This window comes from Electrophorus electricus, chromosome 6 (genome assembly GCF_041902795.1).
Source record: "Electrophorus electricus isolate QZ-2024a chromosome 6, ASM4190279v1, whole genome shotgun sequence".
Lineage (NCBI taxonomy): Eukaryota > Metazoa > Chordata > Actinopteri > Gymnotiformes > Gymnotidae > Electrophorus > Electrophorus electricus.
Window position 1 is genome coordinate 27,984,208 of NC_137502.1, and position 12,642 is coordinate 27,996,849.

At 37.7% G+C, this 12,642-nt stretch overlaps 1 long non-coding RNA gene across 1 annotated transcript; it reads right to left on the reverse strand.

Moving 5' to 3' along the window:
• Positions 1 to 2,908: 2,908 nt before the first annotated feature.
• LOC145658605 (uncharacterized) lies at positions 2,909 to 11,770 on the reverse strand. Its single transcript, XR_014124244.1, has 2 exons — positions 11,553 to 11,770; positions 2,909 to 5,029 (listed from the first exon to the last, which is right to left on the reverse strand). It is a non-coding gene; the product is annotated as an uncharacterized LOC145658605 (long non-coding RNA).
• Positions 11,771 to 12,642: the final 872 nt, after the last annotated feature.

Below are 12,642 nucleotides of genomic sequence, written 5' to 3' on the forward strand. Positions count from 1 at the left end.
GTTCAATAACAAAATTTGTATAAATATGTGCCAATGTCTCAGCATGGCTTTTATATATGTTACTTTAAATTCAGTTTACAATGTATTATTTACTCTTATAATATTATCCATGTTATACAGTTTACTGCAAAAACATGAGTGAGCTGAACCACTGCACGCTCATTTTAAATGATATGCACTTTCTGCTTGGATCCCAAATAGTAGGGCCTCTTCCCATTTCACAAGCAGATTTTCCAGTAATTAGACATTGTGTGAGATGGCCAGAGGACATGGGTGTGTGTTCTGGGGGAAAAAAATTAAAAGTTTATATATATATATATATATATATATATATATATATATATATATATATATATATATATATATATATATATATATATATATATATTAACAGTATGTAGGTGTATGGATGAATATTTACTGTTTGTATACTTGTGTGATTATTGTCAGTGTATTTATGTGGTAATATCATTATAGCTATAATAAGCGTGTAAAAGTAAGATGCAGGGTTGCTGTCTAGAAGTATTTACCAGCTTTCTGTTTTTTTGTATGCATGTGGAAGATGTGAAAGCACCATGGAGGTCTCCTGAGGCCCTTTCATTTGTTTACCGTTTATCATTCTCAGAGCTATTATGGGCTTTGAAGAGAGAGAAAGAGAGAAGCTGCATTCTCATTCTCTCTCTCTCTCTCTCTCTCTCTCTCTCTCTCTCTCTCTCTCTCTCTCTCTCTCTCTCTCTCTCTCTCTCTCTCTCTCTCTCTCTCTCTCTCTCTCTCTCTCACACACACACACACACACACAGCTGTTGCCCCTGCTGTGCCCTGCTCTCTGTCTCTCTTTTCAGTCTTTCTGAACCTTGGAGCTAACTCCCCTCACACTACCTTATGCAACATTATGAATTTTGAATGGAAATGTGGGCAAGAACATGGCACAAAAACTTTAAAAGGCCTTAAAAATCTGTATCTCAACATACTCACTAGAAAATTAAGTACTTACTTTGGACAGTACAAGCTACAGGGCTCCATTTTAAAGTAATCTGTAATCATGAGAGATCTGTACTTGTAAGTTTGTAGCAGTAACATTGTGTGTGTGTGTGTGTGTGTGTGTGTAATATTGTGATTTGCCTGATGTTAAAAGTAAGGAGGTTGGCTTGTGATTCTCTCTCTGACCACAAACCACAGAATTTCAGATAATCTTTGTTAAATACAACAGCCATTTTTTCCTTCAGTGCAACTTGTCAACAGCCCCTTAGCTAATGCTTCAGGATACCCATAATACATGTATTTCTATCATTGAATAAATCCTTTTAGAGGATTCTTAGAGAAATTATGACGTTATGTTATCTCCATGTCTGAATCAAAGATTGATAACTTGTTTGCTTTATGTAAGTAAGCACCTTCATTCAATCTCTGTCTTTGTCTCTTCTGCTTTCTTAAACACACACACACACACACACACACACACACACACACACACACACACACACACACACACACACACACACACATACACATAAACATTAGCTCGCTGTCCACCCTCTGATTTCCTACCCTCACTCCTTTAGTTCTCTTTATTTGTCTTTTCTTTGCCTAAGCGATTTCATCTCATTCCCTTGTATTCTGTCTCTTGTGCTTTGCCAGGGAGCAGGTGTCACTTCTCTTCTGTAGCAAAATGAGTCAGAATACATGCCATACGTTACGACACTGCTTAACCCTGCTTAGCCATCCCTCAGAATGACATCACTACCTTAGAGCAACCATTGGGATTGAAAAAGACTCCATTTAAACAGCTATTCACAATGTTCAAGGAGACAATCAAACTCATGACTTCATGCTCCACAACCCATCTAAACAAGGGCAAAGAGATTTAAAATGATTGTAAATAATTACTGTGAAAGAATAAGAAGTAAATGTTAGCTAAACCTTTCATGTTTTCCAAATAAAACTGCAAAGCCAAATAATAAATGCAGTACCATTTCACCAGAGTGGACTCTTGGAAGATTTTAATAATGGCATAAATTACATTATACATGACTTTTTTTTGCAGTTCACAGAAGTGTGTGGTTGCCTGCATGTGCTTAACTGAGGTATGTGAGTGCTTTTAATAGTAAAAAGCTGGCATCACAGTTTGCAGTATAAGAATGATATAATGACCCTTAAAATAACTGTATATCAGCAGAATCTACCAAATCACAGGTTATGAAATTCAGGACTTCTTTCATAATCAGTGGTATTACCTTGAGCAGAGTATAATTTCAGATGAGCTAGAAGGGTGTTAATGAAAATTTCTGGATTGCTGCATTTAATGTTGTCTGCCTCTCTTTAGATTAATCATTATATATTACTGTGTGCATGAGCAAATTAGTAACTGGCTTGACATTTTGGGACTTGATATCAAATATCAAAATGGGTCCTTCCACGTTCTATTATATTTTCATGGACACTAATATAGATATATATGTACAGCTTCTCTACTTAGGCATTCGGAGTATAAATCTCATAATTTACACATAATATGACTCACTATACATTAAGCTCTGAGGAAGGAGATAAAGAAAGTACAAAGTTGCTGTGTGGATCTCTCCAGTAAAGAAAAGGCTGTTTTACATTGTTGTCATAACAACGAGGGTGTGTTCGATCTTGGTATTTTTCTTCTCATTCTTGGAGATGTTATGTTTTTAATAAAAACATATTTTGTTGTTATAAACACACATTTGTGTTGTTTTTATTTTAAATTTCTCTCCTCTCAGCCCCCCTCCTATTTTTCACTGTCTCTCACAGTTCAGGTATCAGTGTGATAAATGAGCTGTTTGTTCTCATTTTACTTTGCCTTCCAACTGAGCAAAGCATTGGAGAGGAATGAATTTTCTCTCTTCCTGGAGTTCACCAAACTGAAGACATAACAAAGGCATCTCAGAAAGCATTTTATTCAGGTTATGCTGTCAAACAGATGCAGTGGTCTAAATAGTATCTAAACAACATTGGCCAAGAAAATCTGATCCATGAGGGAAGTTGCATGTTCATTTCACCATCTGACTCTCTGGGCACTGGGGAGTACTCAGTAATGTACAGTGCATTAGCTTTGCTTTGGTAAAACATTTACTGTACTCCATTTACATACAGTGCATAAGCGTTACTTTGGTGAAATATTTACTTGGGTCCATTTACATACCTGTATATGAAATTATTTAGTGACATTTTAGCAGAATACTTTATCAAAGCAAATCAAAAAGTGCAATAATTTAAATACTGACCAGGGAAAGAAATTGCACTGGGACCCCCAGCAATTGCACTCTTAGTCTAAGCTTAACATTTTACACCTGTAATTTAAGAAACAATCACATTACACATATATGTAGGGGGCAATCCTCTTCTGGCTGACAACAGACACCACAATAGTAACAATACTATAATAATGATGTGAGCAGTGTGTCCCCAAAGTTGAAGCCTACACCACTGTACTGGTTAGATTAAAACATTAAAATAACTACAACATTTGTGAATTTCATTCACAAATGTGAAAGTTTTTTCATTGACATTTCCTATGCATTTCTGTTTACAAATGGACACCATCAAGGGGTTTGTTTATTTTTGTTTGTTTGTTGTCCCCTGCTAACTAGAGTGCTGAAGATAAAAAATAAATAAAAGCAAGTTTGATATTTTCAAGAACTCAGACCAGAAAACAGTAAACAATACTATAAACAATAGAGCAGCAAAATATTTACATTTACAGGTTTATGTTTGTATTCACACTAACAGAATATTTTACAATACATCCACAACAGATATTCTATATAAAAAATACTCTAAAATAACACTACAGTACTCTCCTCTTGAGGCTTCTTCCTCATAATTTCACAGGAAAATCATCTGGAAGATCATATCAACTGGAACAACTAGCATTGTTTTTGGCTTTAGACATGTATAACGCTGTTTTTTGACAATGTTTGTGTCAATTTTTAACATTTTTTTAAACATGGCTTAACAGGGTTGTATTGTTCATACAGTAATGTCACTGTATAAATGCAGCATGTTTGCGAATAATACCATATTACACTATAAGGTTTTGTTAAAGTTCAAAATGTAACACACTGCTGCCAAAATGACAACAGTTTGTATAATATTAGTTCTGTACCAACATGTCAAATATGAAATAAGATCAGTACAAAATGTGAAGTGTAATCAATTTGATACAAGTCAGCTCAGTCCATCAAGAACATAAGTTCAGCAGCAGTAACATCATCAACAAGGACAAGTAGTCCAGTTCAGCTGGAAGAGTTCCACTGTGTCTGATTTTTCCAGTAGTTTATACCTTGTGGTAAACCCTTTGAGGTCATGCAGGAGTATTCTTTTGTGGTAGTTTTTGACACAGCTATGTTTACCTTATGGTTGGTGTTTTACTGTGGTCTGCCAGGGGATTTGATGCTAAGCATTCTTGCTTAACAATGTACCAAACAGTTTATTTAAATACACCTAATGTCATGGCATGTCTCTGATGGATGCAAATTCCACATCTAGAATCAACTCTTCCTTTGGATAGCTCTCTTCTGTAAGAGTTAATAATGCAAAGGGACAACTGGTCAAAAACAGCCAAAATGAACCTATGCTACAATTTATAAACCTAAGAAACCACTAAAAGATCATATATACCTTTTTATCGTGCTTGATGGCATCATCGGATCTAGTTTAATAACACTGGGCACCAAAGGTTTTACTTTTTGTTGTGCCACAAAATAAAATAAGTGGACCTTATATTATTTTTATACTAAATTTGTATCTCTTTTTAGACTATTTCTTTTTATCATGCATGGATTTTAAATAATTATGTGAATTTTAAAGTTTTATTCATAAATAAGGCTGTTATTACACTTAAAATATGTGCAAACTTACTTCTGAAATGTATGTGCCGCCCATTGGAAGATGTTCCTCCCAAGCATTGAGTCTTGGTCCTCCCAAGGCTTCTTCCTTAAGCCCACCCAGGGAGATACACCTTTGCTACTTTCACTGCCACCTTCTACATCAGGGATCTGGACTAACACATTTGTAAAGCTGCTTTTGTGCAACATGTTTTAAATAAAAATAAGTAAAAAAGTTGCCTTTGACTTTATGGATATATGAGTCTCAGCTATATTTTGCATCACGAACATCCCTCTTCAGCGTTTCAGCACAAATTTACCAGCGATGGATTATTTACAATATATCATATGTGCATTATTAAGATTTTCATTTTCAAGATTTTTTCATTTTTTAAATATCACAGTTATCATCAATACTGGTATATTGCAACACCTCCATTGTTGATCTGAATAGGTTTTCCAGTATTGGCCCAGAATATTATCATTGATGGTCCCACAAAAGTTTGTTTGCTCTGAATGTGAAAGTAAAAGCATTGCTCTGTTTATATAAATGTGAAAGTACATTGAAAAAATGTGTCCCTAAAATCATAATAATTATAATGGTGATCTCAATATTAATTTAAAACTTGTGTAATCATGCAGCAATAGTTAGAAGGGATGTATTCCACCAATAGCAAGATGTGGGACTAGTTCAATTGCAGAATTTCTCCCTTTATTGTATTCTAGAGTATGTGGTGCACATAAGCAAAGGGCACTGACTTCACACGCACATAAAAGGAAAAGGACATAATTACATTCTCATACATAATATGATGCACCATTGTAGAGCAGTCCCCTTTCATCACACTCAAATCTTTTCATCAAATCTTGCCCCTTCCCTATTTGTTATGTAAGTATACTCCCTGTTGTCCAGTTGGCTAATTTAAGGAAGCAAAGCGGTGCCACTCAGTGGTCATCTTTAGGGATCTCAGTAAAATGTAACAGGAGGGATTTAGATTAATATAACCAAGTAAAAGTGCATTTGTGACCTCTTGCTTGAGTAAGAGTAAAGTATCCTATTTTAAAACTCTTAAAAGTACAATTTGTTCAAAATGTTACTTAAAGCATCAGTAAGTAAGCCATATAAAAATATTTTTTTGTCAAATTTTCTAAAACTGTCACTATGTTCTAACAGTAGCACATGAAACAGATCCTCATGCCATTAGCAAGAATCCACCATGCCCATATCAGAGCCAGGAGGAGTCATTGCATGCGCACAGACAGTTGAGGACATTTATGGTATTTAGCTGACACTTTTACCCAAAGCAGCTTACAATTATGACTGAGTACAACGTGAGCAATTGCAGGTTAAGGGCCTTGCTCAGGGACCCAACAGTGGCAACTTGGCAGTGGTGGGGCTTGAACCAGCAACCTTCCAATTACAAGTCAAGTACTGTAAACACTGAGCTACCACTGCACCAATCAAGGAGAGGCTTCAGGAACTTTGAAAAAAACAATACTAAGACTTATCTTAACTTAGCTTTACTATAACACTTAGGCAGTGTTATAGTAAAAGAGACCAATGAAAGCAGGATAGACCAATTAGGGGCAGTGGTTAGGGTACTTGACTTGTAATTAGACGGTTGCTTGTTCAACCAATGCCAAGTTGACACTGTTGGGCCTCTGAGCAAGGCTTAAACTTCAAGTACTCACTCATAATTACAAGTTCCTTTGGATAAAAGTGTCAGATAAATGTAAATTGCTAGTTAGTGATGTCCATTTTCTTCTCAATATAGTTTCTATAACATTATATAGAGAAAGTAAACTGGAAAAGATTCATTCTTGAGAAGAGGCAAATGCAATTATGTTCAGTAATGTTCCAGTGTTTTGGGCCTGCAGCACATCAAGGCCTATCACATATGATGTAAAATCTTAAACTGCTTTCTGAATTCAGTACCTGAGAATGCCTCCCCCAAAATGGTCATTCAAGAACACTAAAGTGAAAGTTAGTATAGCTCTAAATGCAATAAAGCAAGCTAGCCTTTCCAGAATGTTTATCCATGATAAATAGATTCCTATACATCGTACACAGGTAGGTAGTTTAAGCTCTGATATAGCTTCCAATACACAAAACTATCTTGAAGTCTGGCCCTATACAGGCCTGCATAGTCTTCTACATTATCTTGCTAAAGTACAGAGCAGGAGGCACTAAAAATACACACAGATAAAAATGCTGAATAGGATAGAAGAAAGCTCGAAGAAAACTGAACCTTTTGTGCGAGGTAGTGAGGAAGCAATATGAAATTTATTCTGGGACTCCTACTGTAATATTACTGCTGAGTGTTCTCTTCACTGTCCTATCATTTTACTTTAATGTTTACTGTGCTGTGACAGACTGATTTGTCCTCATTAGCTCTTGTATGGGAGACAATGTAAATATTGTAAACTTGAATGAGTCTAATCGGCCTTATTGTCATTCTGCCCTCTGTCCTAGCTACTCCAGACTCTGACTCCCAGAATGCTCCAGTGAACCTCCAGAGATCACTGTCTCCAGAATACTGATTAGCTACACCTGATCCCTACCCGTCTGAGTAGTTTTGTCGCCTTACAATTACATTTGAATTGCAGTCCCTAAGATCCAGTAAATACAAATATCTATTATATCTAAGTGAAGCTACATTCTTTAGAATTTATAAAACTGGAGATGATGTGTTTTCTTTTAAAAGATTTACACCATGTTTGTAAACGTGAAATTCTAAATAAGTAGTTTTGAGACCATTACATTAGTCAGATTAGCTGCCTGTGATGACTGCACCTGATTATCTGTTCATTCATTTGATGTACAATTTGAAAGGTATAACTGAAAGGTGTTGGTGATAGACATAGCCTCTCATTAGAGCCATTCTAATGGTCCCTAGAAGTACCCTCCAAATATTAAAAGTCGGGCCATCAGCTGTTAGTAAGAATGAGCAGGACTAAGGGAGTCTTGCTTGGTAGATATTTTTATATTGTACTAGGTAAGATTGCCAGTCTGTAGCAACACAAGAGACCCACGCTCTTTCTATCCCTATTGCTATCATGTCAAGCATAATCTACCCTGGCCTCCACAGTCCCCCTTTCGTGGGTCTCTTTTGCTGTGACACTCAATTTATAATGGATTCAACCACACAGGCCTACACCTTAGAAAACAGGAAGGACAGATGAGTGTAATCTTCCTCCTTTTTATGCTTTGTCCATTTTTCTTCAGATCCTTCCTTTAATCTCACTAGAATGACATGTCCTGTTGTATCTAACAAGGCAGCTAAATCCAACAAACTGTGGCAGGGAGAGTTTTAGAACATGTTTCACATCACTGTATAAGGCAGCACCTATTGGTCTGTTATATAAGTGACAACTGAAAATGTTGCATAGAAATAGCTTTAATGACAAAGGGAAACTCATGACTTCCAGGAGAATGAGTTGATTCCCCACATCCACATGTTTTAAAGAGAAAATTCATGCAGGGAATGCAAGCATGTTTCAGTGTTGTGTTAGTTTTATGTTGTAATAAATCGTTCATTCTACATCACAGACATCTTCCCAGGAACATCTAATTATCATGTTTGATGTTAGCAATTTAGACCTGGAGTCATGGCTTGCTGCTATTCAATTTCCTGCAAAAAGAAGATGCATCGAGTGGCACCTGTTAAACTCTGCTCGCCTCTGTCCCTGTTCGTCATACACCTCAGCCCAACAGTGCACATAGAGCAACTCAACCAACAACATAACAAGCCACAAAAAAAAACAACAACCTCACAACACAGATAAAGCACATGACAAGAGTTATTAAAGCTGTAATATAGAGGTAGGAACATTAATTCTTATAACTAGAGACCCAAGAGGCAGTCAGGAGTGAATAGGGCTGAAGGTTGTTATGGATATTTCAGATTTGTGTCCAGGACTGTACAGAAATTTTATCTTTACGCCAGCTGAGTACTATGCTGAGTAAGAAACACAGAATGTAGCTTTGTCAGAATGCATTGTTTTAGTTGTAACTTAATATCAGACTCTTTGACTTAGTATCAGACTATTTGTTTATATATGTGTGTGTGCTTTTGCATGTGTGTGTGTGTGTGTGTGTGTGTGTATATATGTGATGAAAAAAGTGAAGGAGAGAACCTGTATGTATGTGGCTTAAGGACCTAGTAATTAAATGAGTATATAAAATAGTAATTAGTAATTAATGTGTATGTGGAGTAAGGACCCTCAGGGGACACATCAGAGACAAGAACTGTTGTTCTGAAACTTTCACCACAGCACATACTCTATTTAGATCCAACTCACCCAGAACTCATTAGCTATCACTATTAACCTCATCTCACCTCAGTGGCTAAAAGGTCTGTATGAAAGGTTCATTACCGACTGTTCTTTCAGACAGTCCAGCTTTACAATTGCATCTAATGCCCTTGCTTTTGCATATAGCATGTATTTATATCATTTGGGACAGTAGTGGAGCCTTCTCATGATTTATCCACCAGCATCTGAAATTCACAGCAGGGACTCATCCACCGCAGGTACATTAGTAGGTGGTTGATCCCAGGGTACAAAAGAGTGTTGCCAAGCAACACTAGCACTTTTGACTGCTGATCTTGGCAGTAGATTTTACAAGATCCTGGGTTGGCCTCTTAGACTGGCCATTAGATTGGAGATGGTACCCTCAGGCTTATGTTCACCCCTAATTTTTCAATGAAAGTTTGCCAAACCCAGGAAGAGAACTGGGGACTCCTATCAACAAAATGTCCCATGGCACACAATAAAAATGAAAGGCACACTGAAGATTGCAGTTTCAAAAGCTGAGGACAATGAAGGCAGGGGTGCAAATTTAAGAGGCTTTGAGAGCCTATCATCTATCTATCCATAGGAAGGGGGTAGGTCCATGACAAATTCTACAGCAATATAAGACAATGGGTGTTCAGGCATAGGTAAGCGTATGTGCCTTCTGGCAGGTAGGATCTTTGGCATCATAGACTGTGCAGATTGAACAGAAAGAGATAAACTGGTGAACATCCTGAGACAATCTCTCCCAACAAACCTACAGGCTATTAGCTACAGTATTAGTTTGCCCTAGATGAACTGAGGTGAAGAAAAAATGATAAGGGCCCAAGTGATAAGTCTAACCTAGAGCTCTATCCCCAGGAGGTAGTTAAGGATTGGTTAATTTCCTCTTTTAGTTCCCACTGAATAGAACCAATGCTAGAAGCTAAAATGGATCCAGCATTGTTGGAGATAGCGGTTGATTTAGGTTCTAAGGACCTGGAAAGGGCATAAGTGTGCTACCTCTATAACTAGAGGTTGCTTAACTATGGGGAACTGGTGACAGTAAGCAGGCTTTAACAGTGCCAGTGGGGCTTGATATGGCCTTTGTCACTTGGTAAGCCACTATAGTATCAGTTGTGGAATAAGCTTATTACAAGGTGGGCTTGGTCTGTCTGGCATGCCAGATCTCACTGGTGAGTTTTCTGGAGGTGTGGTAAACATAATACAGGAGAAAGAAGTTGCCTACTTGATAACCCCAATAAAAATTTGCAATGTGATGGCCTCCAAGATGGTTTATCTATAGTTATGGCAAGTACAGTTCATGAAGGGGGAAGTTTACCTAGATCTTTATGTAATCCCTAATGCATTTGCACATGTAAGAATCATCTTAATATGTGTATTTGAATTGACTTAGCTAGTTTAACTAGTGACTGCTGGGAATAGGTCAGTTGACAACAAAGGAAAGACCTTGTGACAGCCTGGAAAGACTTGTAGAAGGGAATAGACTCTACTGGGGTGTCATGGGCTGGCAGCCTATGGCAGCAGTGTTAAGCCACAATAAGACAGACGGATGTAATACCGTTGAAAATGAGATATTACATCTCAAGGAGCTATCCTTTCAATAAAATTAATAAATTCAACAGACCAGGAGTCTGCGAGAGCAGGGAAGGAAGAAGACTCACAGGTGGATGACATGATTTTCAATGGAAAAGCTTTGACAAGTATGGGGACAAACATGAATGCAATTAGTATGGTAGAAGAAAGCAAGATTCTACAGATATGTATATGTGGTTGGAGCAAACTAATACCAATTAAAAAGCTGAGGATCCAACAAGAAAGAAAGAGGTGCTTAGAAAAAGGTGTACAGGAGCCTCGCATTGATGAATACCTGTTAAAGAGTGATTCAAGTCAGTCAGCTGAAGTCCAACTGGTACTGTACAGGATGTTATTGTTGGGACCCTTGATAGAGGTGGTGACAATTCTCAAAACTGGGCCAACTAGTATTGGACAACTTAATTATGAAAGGGATAATCCATTATGTTATTGAATCTATTTCTGCCTACCAGAGTTTTTTTTTTTGGGGGGCTCTTTTTTTATATGGCTCTAGGTTAAGCCAACACACCATGATAACGCAACACTCTAAAGTAAGGTCTACACAAAGGGGAGAAAGCAACCACCAAACTGCCAGACACCTTATAGACTCTTCACCCAACCAAAGAGAGAAATGCAGGAGAAGTCAAACTGCCATCCCAGTCACCATTCACCCCTACTGTTGTGAGAAAATGCTCCTCCCTGCTTCATATATGTATATCGAACACTATCAAATGTTAAGACAATGTTATTGTAATGTGAAAGTGACACAGTAATGGTGTTTTATATGGGTAGATAAGAAGTGCTGCTCTTTCTATGCAGTGGGAGACTCACCCAAGCTGCCGGAGGACACTCAGTGTCTCTTTGTGTTGGCAAGGTTATCTTGCAGAACATGTTGAGCTCATAAAAACACTGCAGGATGTGCATAAAAAACAGAGAAAGAGAGAGAATAGTAGAATGGTGAGTAAAGGACATGCTGTGGCATGATATTCCTCAAAACAACAGCGCTCACTAAAATAAGAACATAATACACATAAAACACACAAAAACAAGATACATAAATGTTACTTGTATGGATTTTTCTGGCTAAATCATAACTAAATCAGGGTTTTTTTTGAAAACACATGGCAAAGCTGTTTGCAGATACTGCTGCTTTTCAGCAGGCCTTGAATAATGACACACATAGCCTCTCAGTGAAGTACTAGTTGTATAGTTGTTTAGAGAATCCAAGATCTTCATTGGGTTTAGAGGGAACACAAGAATTGTACCAAAAACAGTTAGGAAGGTCTTAGGTGCCTGTGTCTAGGGTGCTGATAAGCCCCTAGATCTTTCATGAACCTTGGGTGAATAAACAGCCTAAGGTAGCGCAGACTAGTCACATGCTCAGCCAGTACTGTCTGGATTATTTAAAACACACTTCACTCACATTCACTCACTCAAGGGAGAAGCCCTTCCTTTGGGATTTTCACTACACAACATACCAACTTACAGCTGGTGTTTTCCCCTCCAGGGTATTAGCACAGCACATTCACACAACAACGTACAAGAAGCTGATTTTCCCTCGGGACATGACTATCACAATGCACCTACAACCCACATACATGCACAAACTCAGTTAATATTATACTCCCAGATACACACTTCAGTCAACTGCCAGCATTGGTCCACACACAAACTTTCTTCACATACACAACGATATACCATATACCATTGCCTAAGGCTCTGAGTGCACAAAAACAGATTAGAGATAGCTGTCGAATCCAAGTTAGGCAGCTTGAAAGAATGCTCTAGACTCACACACTCACATACACAGAGGGAGCATCCAGCACCATCCCCCCTCTTTATCTCTCTCTGTCTTTCTGTTGCTTTATCTCTCTCCTTCTCTCATGCCCATCTGCAGTTGCAGCACATCGAAGTTCCTGGC